At 35.3% G+C, this 12,183-nt stretch overlaps 2 pseudogenes; one reads left to right on the top strand and one right to left on the bottom strand.

The window, feature by feature from the left end:
• Positions 1–520: 520 nt before the first annotated feature.
• On the top strand, positions 521–7,269 carry LOC107016870 (annotated as a pseudogene).
• A 477-nt stretch (positions 7,270–7,746) lies between these two features.
• LOC114076904 lies at positions 7,747–11,734 on the bottom strand (annotated as a pseudogene).
• Between the last annotated feature and the right edge of the window lie 449 nt (positions 11,735–12,183).

Raw genomic sequence — 12,183 nt, 5'->3', positions numbered from 1 at the left:
AGATCAAATGTGACTTGTTGGAAATGTGGAGAAAAATGTCACTTTTGGACGAGCTGTACAAAGCCAAAAAAGAAACAGAATTAGAAATCTGGAGATGACAATGATTCTGTAAATTCAGCAGAGGACATTGGGGATGCTCTAATCCTTAAGTGTGAACAGCCTGGTTGAATCATGGATTTTGGATTCAGGTGCATCTTTCCATTCGTCTCCAAGCAAGGAGTTGGTCCTAAATTTCAAATCTGGAAATTTTGGAAAGGTGTATCTTGCTGACAATAAATTCTTAGAGATTGAAGGAAAGAGGGATGTTTGCATAAAGACCACCTTGGGAAACCAGTGGACATTGGAGAATGTCAGATATATTCTTGGGCTCAAGAAAAATTTGATCTCTGATGGACAGTTGGATAGCATGGGATATGCAACAAAGTTTGGGAAAGGTTCGTGGAAGATTGTGAAAGTTGTTATGGTAGTAGCTCGTGGCACCAAATCTGGAACCTTGTACACCACTGCAGGGTGTATTAACATGGTCGCTGTAGCTGAAGGTACTTCAGGTTCATGTATGTGGCACAACAGACTTGGACATATGAGTACTAAAGGAATGAAGATATGGGTTTACTTCTTGAAGCATAAGTCAGATGTGTTTGCAATTTTCAAGAAGTGGAAAGCTGAAGTTGAGAATCAGACCGGTTTAAAAGTCAAATGCCTAAGGTCTGATAATGGAGGAGAGCATGACAAATCAGATTTCAAGGCATTCTGTGCAGCTGAGGGAATCAGATTGATGAGAAAAGTTCCTGGTAAGGCAAGGCAGAATGGAATTGCTTAGAGGATGAACAGAACATTGAAAGAGCGTGCAAGGAGTATGAGGATACACTGTGGGCTGCTCAAAACATTTTGGGTGGATGTTGTGAGCACAGTTGCATACTTGATCAACAGGGGACCATCAGTTCCTTTAGAGTTCAAGGTTACAGAGGTGTGGACAGGAAAAGAACTCAAGTACTCACACTTGAGGACTTTTGGTTGCATTGCTTATGTTCAGGTTGATCCAGAAAAGAGAGACAAGCTTGATGCCAAGGCTGTGAAGTGTTACTTCATAGGCTATGGTTCTGATTTGTTTGGTCATAGGTTTTGGGATGACAAGAACAGAAAGATCCTGAGACATTGTGACGTGACATTTTATGAGTCTGTCCTGTACAAGGACAGAGAGCAGAAGGTTCTAGAGGTTACAAAGCAAGTGGGAGTTGAGGTTGAGTTGGAGAAGAGTAACCCCAGAGATGTCGAAACAGATACTCAACCAACTCCTACTGAATAATCTAAAGGGGAGCAAGTTACACCTAAGCAGGTATTCACCTTCATTACACTATCTATTGCTGACTGATGAGGCGGAACCAAAGTCTTTTGATGAGGCCCTACAGGTGAAGGATTCGATCAAGTGGGAGCAAGCCATGGATGATGAGATGAGGTCACTTGAGAAGAACGACACATGGGTGTTGACTGAGTTACCTGCAGGGAAGAGATCTTTGTTGAACAAGTGGGTGTTCAGAATCAAGACTGAACCATATGGCAAAAGAAGGTTCAAGGCTCGTTTATTGGTTAAATGATATTCACAAAGGAAAGGTATTGATTATGCTAAAATATTTTCTCGTGTTGTGAAATTAAACTCTATTCGAATTCTGTTGAGTATTGTTGCATCGGAGAATTTGCATCTAGAGAAAATGGATGTAAAAACAACGTTTTAACATGGAAATCTAGACAAAGAGATCTATATGCAGCAACCGGAAGGATTTGTGGTTCCATGCAAGGAATACATGGTGTGCAAGATCACCAGGAGCTTGTATGGACTAAAGCAAGCACCAAGGCAGTGGTACAAGAAGTTTGACTCCTTCATGACCAAGAATGGATTCTGCAAAGCTGAAAAGGATCTGTGTTGTTACTTAAAGAAATACACTGATTCATATGTCTTTCTACTCTTGTATGTGGATGATATGTTGATTGCAGGATCTAGTATGAGGGGGATTAATAATCTGAAGACAAGGTTGTCTGCAGCGATTGAGATGAAAGATTTGGGTCCAGTGAAGCAAATTTTGGGGATGAGGATTTCTCGGGATAGATCTGCTGTCACTTCAAAAGTATCTCAGGAGTTGTACATTGAGAAGGTGTTGAGCACATTCAGTGTTAATGATGCTAAACCCAGGACTACTACATTGGCAAATCACTTTAAATTGTCAAAGGAGCAGTCATCCAAGACAGTCGAGGAGCATGAGCATATGGCTCTTGTTCCATATGCCTCAGCAGTTGGGAGTTTGATGTATGCTATGGTCTGCACTAGACCTGATATAGCACATGCAGTTGGAGTTGTTAGCAGGTACATGGAAAACCCAGGGAAAGAGCATTGGGAAGCTATGAAGTGGCTTCTGAGATATATAAGAGGTACATCCAGTACTTCACTTTGTTTTGGCAAAGGCAAGTTGACTCTACAGGGTTTTGTGGATGCTGATCTTGGTGGGGATGTGGACTCGAGAAATAGTACATCCGGGTACATTTACACCATAGGTGGAACAGCAGTGAGTTGGATGTCCAGGCTTCAGAAGTGTGTTTCTCTTTCATCTACTGAAGCTGAGTATGTGACAATAGCTTAAGCTAAAAAGGAGATGATATGGCTGGCAGATTATCTGGAGGAATTGGTCAAGAAGAAGAGCGAGAAGATTCTTTACTCAGATAGCTAGAGTGCCATACAGTTGGTGAAAAATCCAGTCTATCATTCGAAGACAAAGCACATCAGAAGGCGGTACCATTTCACTCGCAGGGCAGTGGAGGATGGTGATATGTACTTGGAGAAGATAGAGGTGCAAAGATACGAAATGTGTTGATGTTGGGAAACTGGGGTTATGCAAAACCTCGGTTGGTCTTCTGTTGTTGTTGCTACAAATATTGCGGTGCGGTAAAGATGTTGATGATGAAGAGATATTTTTTTTGAGAATGTATTTTTTGGATAACTGAATCAGTCTCGAAGTGGGAGAATTGTTAGGTTGTGGAGCCTGATTAATATTTGATGTACTGTCATATATTAAAGTGTACGCGGTTCAACCTCTTTGGTGAGGTTGCCGGGGGGTTATGGGGGGCGGGAGCCCCCCATCCGAAAGGGGGGGTTCGGGGCAGCGCGCTGATCCAAATTTTAGGTTGTGCTATTTATTCTCTGTAACCTAAAATACTCTGAATTATTAATATATATATACCGACCGCCATGTAAGTTTACTCACGGGGTGTTACCACGAAATATTGGTTTCTCTCTTTCTCTCTCTAGATCTCTCATCTCTTTCTCTTGAAAGTTCTTGTGTTCTTCATTCATCAAGTGTGTGTATGTGGATTAGATCCTAACAATATATTGAATTATTCAATCATGTAAATAGTCTATCAACGAAAGTCTAAGGTACAATTTTATTGTTGTCATTACAGTAATAATGGAAATGGAAATGAAGAACTCTAGATAGTGTTGGATGACTTGAGTCATTGATCATATTAAAGTTCAAGAATGAAACATCAAATATTTTCTTTTTGTTTTCTACAAGGAAAAAAAAAGAAATTATCATAGCATAAAATACTCGAGAAGAATCTTGATAACTACATGTTCTCTCCTATTGCAGAACATAGAATTTCATTAACCTACCAATGGTGTTGGAGGACACTTTCTCACCTCGAGTTTCATCATCTTTGTTTTCCCTACTACAACCTCAATATTTTTTCCCTGTAAAGTTAAATATTTAAAATTAGAATAAATTACCTTACTAATAAAATGGATACGACTCTCTTAGCCAACTATAATTTAGATTACAAATTAATTGAAAGACAATAAAGATAATTGACATAACAAGAATCCGTTACTAACTTTTGAAAATATCAATAGAATATTGAAAGGGAAACTTACTCTTTACAAGTTTATTGTTCCTGAAGTTGATTTCTCATCTATTTCCGAGTTATTATCTTAAGAATATTTAATATGCATATGTCAAATAGAAGCAAACTACTTTAACAAGGTTTTTACGATATCTACATATTTATATACTTATATTTGTATTCTTTTTAGCAATTTCTTGGTTGGTGTTTAATTGTTATAACTCTGTACATTAAGCATTCTTTTTGTCTCCTTGGTAGAACAACACAATATTAAAGATAGCACATTTACAATTTTAAACACCTAGCTCAACTATTTTTCAACATGAATTTGTAATTTTCATAGCTACATTGTTAATTACTCACTATATAAATGTAATGCATAGAATGTATATATATATATTGTTCAAAGGAGCATATACACATAAACATGTGATACACGCACAATGCACGTGCTCGGTACTAGTGGTTAAAAATGTTGAAAAGATAATTATATCCTCAATCAATTAAATAAAATTCCCACTTTATTATCTTTCTAATTTCTCCAACGGTTCTTCCTTTTTTTTGCGCTATTTGTTTCTCATTGCTAAATGTAAGTGATATTAATTATTTCTTTGTCATTGTGAAAAAAATGCTATAATGAAGATTTCTTGATACGTAAAAAATTTAGATTGTAATGTAGTTTTTTTTCCCTATATCTATTGTAAATAAGGTGGGGTGAGTATACACTTGTCAAAAATGAATGCAATTTAAATTACAAAGTCAAATATCATCCCCACACTTAAAGGGACTACTTACATTTTTATTATGTAAAGATTGCTACTCAGACTTGACAAAATCTTTAACAAGATCATTCAGACAATTAATTAAACAATTTAAGTTCACCATCTTTCTTAACAAATTTTAGCTCTCTATAATTATTGTTTGGCCTCCCAAAATTTGTAATTGTAGTTTGCTACTCACTATAACAATCATAAAACACTAGTCACCCCATTTATTCCATAATGTCTTTCACAACTTAAATCACAAATCATTCCAAACTAAAGAAGGGAAGGTAAAATTGATCAATATATAATATGAATAATAGTCAATTATATTTAGTGCTGGCAATTGGACAGATTAGGTCAAATTTGGGCGGATTGAAAATGGGTTAGCACAAAATGGGTAATAATCCAATCCGCTCATATTTGATGTGGGTAAAAATGGATTTGATAACAAATGGATTGGTAAAATACTAATTTACCCATATTTTCATGAGTAAATAGTACTCTAATTAAGAATTCAACATGGAGAAAATATTTGTCTCTTTTTAGATGAAAAATGTTGAAAATGCTTTCATAAAAGTAAAAAAAAAAATCCTAATTTACAATATAAAATAAATTTATGTAATAAAAAGGGGAAAATACTTCTAATTTCAAAGTAAATTAGTTGCATTTTAGAACTAAAAAATGCTTAATGCACTTTAAGGCTTAAGCAATGTCAATACTAATACATGATTTGCTTATTTTACACTATTATTTGTTATACAATATAAAATTAAATAAATATAAAAATTATAATTATAATTAACAAAAGAAATGTACATTTAAAATATATATTTTTGGAGGGCCAAAGACTTTCCCTTTTCAATTATAGAGAAAAATAATTAGATCTGTAGAAGAACATAAAAAAGGAAGTAACAATTTTCTTAGTGATATAATGAAATTTTAGTGAATAAAATTTAGAAGCTTAATCCATTTGTCTAATTCATATATTATCCATATAAGAAGTCACTCATCCAAACCATTAAAATATGGACGGGCTACTAAAATATGTGCTCATTTTGGCGGCACTAATTATATTGATTTAGTGTAAAGCTATATAGCAATCCACATTTTACACAAGCATCCTTTTCTGCTTTCTAGATCCTCTTGATGGGGAAAGGGGAAGTAGTTGATTATTAAAATTATTAACTTGCTTCATTTCCTTCTGCTGGTAGGTAGAGAACATCTCCAACTGCTTTTCCTACTGCTCAAGGAGTTGCTGCGTTAGATACCCAGCGAACTTACCCACTGAATGATCATAGTTGTTTTCCATGAAATTCTGGACGAGGGGCGATATGTTAGTCTATCGTTGTTACCAGTGTTGGTGAGAGTGGACTATATGGTATTAAGAATCAATTCCTAGTAATCAGATAGCAAAAGCCAAACCACTAACTTACCCGAAGTTAAAAATAAAATTTCCAAGCATAAGACTGGTTGGAATTCATCTTGTTGAGCCTCAATATAAGTTGTCTTTTGAACTTGGCGACAACTTAGAGCGCATTTTTGCCATGATAGTGGCATGAGAAGTTGCTGGCTCAGGAGTAAGGTCTTACAAGTATAGCAAAATTAACGTATGAAAGTTCAATATTATGGCCTCATGGATTGTGATGGTCTTTGAAAGATCGAGATAGTATAACTTAAGTTTGTATGCTATAACTTATGATCTACTTATATATATTTACTTGACCACTCTCCTTTCGCCATGTTTCCTCATTACCTTTGCTTGGTTAATAAGAATGGATTCCTTTCTACAGAGTTGTAGGATTTGGTAGGCTGGGAATTAGATGCACATGACACCTCATAGTTCTGCCCCAACTTCTGGAGGATTATTTTGATTATTGTTTTGAAGTATGAGCTGCATTGGCTGCTTGGTGGTCTGACGGGTGGTGGGAATGTGTTGTTGCTGAATTTGATGTCTATGGAAGTGGTCATATTCAAGTTTACTTCCCTAGTATGAAATAACAGTCCTAATAAAACTAAAATGTTAAAGTAGTAATAGAAAACAAGGAATAAAAAGAGAATTCTTGCTTATAGATTGATGCATAGAAACTTTGCGTAAGAGTAGCTCAATAACAAATGGATGTAAAATAGGTGTCTCTAAATTATTTTAAATTCTTACATGAGTTATATATCTAATCTCAACATTGGCATAAATGGTCTTTCTAACTTAATAGTGGAAAAAGTTTTAAATAGTAGTCCCAGCTTCTGCCTAATTTATTGTCCAGAATTCTGAATGTTCGATATTGGTCATGACCCTGATGCCTCAAAGTATTTTTCTCTCTCAATAATAGGTTAGTAGATATTATTGGAGTTAGAAAGGAAAAACCTGAGGAATTCAAAAGATTGCATAGATGAAATATGGTTTTAAATCAAGGGAAAGAAAGACCTAAAGTCGTTCATAAACTCGGGTTTAGATCATGAATCCAAGTGCAGTATCAAAGAACGAGAGAACTGCAGAAATCAGATAGCTCACAATCTTGTAACATTAATTTTACTAGGTCTTCAGATATTAAGCAAGTCCAAAGGGATAACTATAAAGGGACCTAGTTCCATTAATGCCACATTATTGGAAATCATCTGATTTTTGCAGTTCCTCGATTCTTTGATACTACACTTGGATAGATAAGTTAAACTTGAGCTTATGAATGACTTAATGTCTTTCTTTCCCTTAACCTCAACCCATTTTCATCTAAACCAATCTCTTAACGCCCTCACGTTCTTCCATTGAATATCCAATAATATGTTCTCCTTTATTATTGAGAAAAAAGTACCTTGAGGCATTATACCATAACCAACATCGAACACTAAAATTCTGGACAACTAGCCAGAAGCTAGCCCTATTGTTTAGAATTTTTTCTATTGCTGAGTTGGAAAGCAAATATATGAAAAAACTGAGCTTAGACATATGATTTCAGGTAGATATGGGAATTCTTAGTGATTACTTTGACATCCACTAGTTGTTGAGTTCTTAAGTTGCAATGCATCAACCGACAAGTAAGAATTCCCTTTTTATTTTTTATTTTCTATTCTATTTTAGTCTTTTAGTTTTTAAGGACTATTATTTATTACTAGAGAAGCAAACCTGAAGATCAGCACTTCCACAAACATCAAATCCAACAACAACACCTTCCCATCATCCGTTAGATCACCAAGCATCAATTACAACTCCTAAACTAAAGAATAGTCAGAATAATCCTCCAGAAGCTGGGAGCGAACTGTGATGTGTCATGTGCATCTGATGCCCAATTTATGAGAGCCTCCACTCATTAGTAAGGAATCCATTCCTATAAAACAAACAAAGGTGATGAAGAAACATGCTTAAGGTAGGATGAACAATTTAATATATGCAAGTAGCATATGTATGATATACAAACTTAAGTTGTAGTCGCAATTGTCAAGGTACCTCGAGCTTTTAAGGAGCACCACAATTCGAGATATCATCATATTAAACTTTCAAATAATTTTGTAATACCTGTAAAACCTTACACTTGAACCAACAACCTTTCATGCTACTATCATGGAAAAGAACCAGCAAGTTGTCATCACCTTCAAGAGACAGCCTATATTAAGGCTTAACAAGTTTAATTTCAATTGAATTTTGCTTGGAAATTTTATTTTAAACTTCGCCTGAGTTGGTGGTTGGGTTTTTACAAAATGATTGCAGTCATTATATTTTTTTATACCAGGATGGCCACTCTCAATGACAGTTATAGTCCCCCTAGGTCTTTGCATTGAAGGATCTTCTCGGATTATACTTTTAGAGTCCTTATGAGAAATGTGACAAGTCATTAAAGCACTTCTTCTGTTTTCACTTCTCACGGTATCTACAATATAAGGAAATCCAAATTTACTATAATGCAAAGAAAATGTTAGTTAAGATAAACATAATTTATAGCATTCTTTCTACAATATCCGATTGTATATAGCTAAAAACAAGGTCATTCAAGGACTACAATTCCATAGGTGCCTATCGCTTAGATCATATACCAGGTGTTGAGCACATAAGCTTTAAATTCTTCAAGTGCATATAATAACAATCAAGAAGAACAGAAAATTCATTGATAAAATATGAAAAAAAATACTATGAAAATATCTACCAAATACATCAGATCAAAGACTACTATAAAGAATCCCGAGTTATAGTTAGAGGTTCTAAACTAGGCTAGTAATTAATTGGCATCTACACGAACATCAAATAACAACACAAAATGTATGGACAAAGTTGAAAACTGGATCTACATTAATAAGATACCAAACATGCATGACATTAAGGACCACAATATAAATGCATAAGGGGAACGTAACGGGAAAATGAAAATAAAATAAAAAGAAGGTCTAAACTGCATACTACACATTCAACACAATAGATCTTCGCAACATCAAAACATAAAATAAAAACAAAAGAGAAAGGAGTAAGAAGCAAAGTGATTTTTCCGATCGAACAAACCTAAATGATGGTAACTAAGAATATTAGACCGAAAGCAGAGCTCTTTTCTAAGATTAGCTCCCGATTACCATATAAACAATGATAAAACAACATTACACCACAACCCCAAAAGAAACACAAACAAAAATTTTCTAAATCCAAACCATAATTTAAGAAAACTCTCCATGATTCTCAGATCCTTTTTCAAGAATTACCACCAAGGACCTATATAGCGCAAACCCCCATGAAAAATGAAATGGGGTTTGCTGATGTTGAAAAATTAACCATGTACAAGAACAGAAATATACAACATTGGACAAACATCCTGAAGACATCAAATGATCACACTTATAACAAATCGCTTAAGGTTGGAATACAAAACAAGCAACAAAAGAGAACCCAGATTTTAAGAAAAATAAAAGGCTAAGCACGTAATAAATGCTAACTCACCTCAAAAGTAGCAAATGTTTGTTGCTTTACAGAGAAATAGAGATTTGGAAAAAAGCCAAAGAATGCTGAGTTGGGCTTTTTGTTTAACAAGCGGTTACGATTAGGGAAAATAATATATTAAAGGGGCACAATACTATGACGCATTTACCAAGTACATCAACAACAATCCCAATATAATTTTGCCACGACCCGAGAACACCCCCAAGTCGGACACATCGTACTTGACATCTCGAAGCTCTTATACAAGCCCTTAGCATCCATCATCCCATATAGTCTTCTAGAAGTATGGAGTTATTAAAAATTTTACAATTTAGAAGTCAACTTCTTCTATATATCGAAATAGGAACTAGCTTTGTCTTAACTTACCATCTAGGCATAGGAATATCAAAGTTTGGAACTTAGCATATACATAAAATAGGAAGTCTAGAATAGGAAATACAACATAGTCTCTCGATAGACAAACAAACTAAAACTATAATCATAGGTGTAGTGCCCTCAGACTTGACGACTCACCAACTTGTAGAAAGCAAATCCAAGTATCTTGGTAAATGGCCTCGGATCACCTCAACAGCCGGAATCTACATGAGGGGAAAAAGGGAAGCAATATGGGTTAGTATGACACACGTACTAAGTATGGTTCCATGCACATAAAGATTTTGAAATATGCAAAAAAGGACATTTTAGTTGAAAACATACTCTTTATCAAGTAAAATCCAATAGGCACACAAAATAAGGAACATAAGCTAAGTCACCACAATAGCAACCGAGCATGCAAGCAACTTAAGCAACACTAGTGCAATGCCAATGATAGGATCCCATAACCCCATCAATGGATAAGTGTAAACTATAAGCCACCTACTACATTTATATTTCATAACATCACAATCATTATAAGCATGCCATAAGATGAAACCAACCATGTTCATGATATTCATACATAGTTTACAATACATAATCCATGATCATAAGAGAACCCTACTACAACCACCCCTCAGGATCCTAGAGCCAGCATCTCCTTTTCAGTCAATGTGTAATTAGCTTGTGTAGAGTCAAAGGTCTTTCTTGCATAATAGATCGAGTGAAACACTTTATTCTTTAGTTGTCCTAAAACTGCACCCACTGCTACGCTGTTGACATCACAAATGATTTCAAATGGTAATTCCTAATCAGGAGCAATCATGATGGGACCCTTAATTAAGTTCCTCTTCAACATCTCAAAAGCTTTCAAACACATCTCATCAAAGTCAAACTTCAGCTCCTTCTCCAAAAGAGTGCACATAGACCTTGTAATCTTGGAAAAATCTGTAACTTCTCGTAATCTGAAATACCTAAGATTAAACCAAGAAACTAAGAATAGTTATTTTTGGAAAGAATAGAAAAAATCTGGAAAATCTCCTAAGTTTAAAAACTGATATTTGGTCATTTTCAAATAGCCATAACTTCTAGCTCAAGAGGAGTTAGGGCAATTATTTATATGGATGGAAAGCCCTTGTGAAGATCTTTCCAACGGTGCCATGTTTTCTCATTTCCAATGTCGTATGAGGGAGATATTCCTTTAGGAAATGGGGTTGTTGGGCTGAGGAAAGTCCAATCCGAATTTTAGTAAGGGTAAAGTGCTCTTTTCACCCTATTATTTCCCAATTTGTTTTATGGGTTTATTAGGGGTAAAAACTAAACCTTAATTCAGTTTGAGAATAATATTCACACTTAAGGTTTTGAAGAAAAGAGTGGTGAAGAATAAAAATGGGGAAAAGTTCAAGGGTTTATCAAGAGCGCCAAGGTCGTTGCGTGAAATTCGTCGGGGGTGATCCCTATTGAGGTATGCAGGATCTTTCATGTTGGGACAATTCACCCACACCCCAATTTCTTTCAATCTTCAATTTATGGATTGATTTCATGTTACAATTTAAGTTATTGAAGAAAAGTTTGATTTCTTGTTGATTTGATTGTTGGCTTCCATGTTGAACGAATTCTTGTTTATCTGGGTTTTTTTTTAAGTTGAATTCGATAGTTATGAAGAGTACTAATGGTCCCAGGAGTTCAGTGAAAGAATTAGGAAGGTTGGAGGATTTGGAGATGAAAAACGAGTTGAAAAATTTGCCAAACGCACCTGGGCAGCAGTGCACCAGGAATTGGCCTTAGTCAACCAAGACCTGGAGCGGCATGCCATCAGTGCACCAACACTAGCCCTTAATTAACAGAGTCCGGCGCGGTGCACCACTTGTACGCTCGACCTGGCATTTTTCATCCAGTCTTCGTAGTTTAGTCCTTTTAAGTTTTTCTAAGGTACATTAACACCCTCCAGAGATTCTAATTACTTCAAATGATTTCTAAATACCATGAAATAATCAAAGAACTCAAATCAAAACCATGAATCTATAATCCATTCAAGGAAGGTGAAGATCAAAGTCAAGGAAGCTTCAAAGAGTCTTACTCAAACATTTTAACTTCGTCTTAAGGCTCAAGTCTCGAGTTAAAGAAAGAGTTGAGTTCATTTCTCAAAATGTATAAGGGAACTAAATATTCCCTAGAAAGTTTATTAATGGTTTTACATTTAACTTAACATGGAACTAAGACTTCCCAAAAAAAAGATTTTTGAATAAGAAGGGGAACATCGAT

This window comes from Solanum pennellii, chromosome 4, assembly GCF_001406875.1.
Source record: "Solanum pennellii chromosome 4, SPENNV200".
NCBI classification, from domain to species: Eukaryota; Viridiplantae; Streptophyta; class Magnoliopsida; order Solanales; family Solanaceae; genus Solanum; species Solanum pennellii.
Note: the sequence above shows the minus strand (reverse complement) of the source record. Positions and strands in the feature narration are given on the sequence as shown.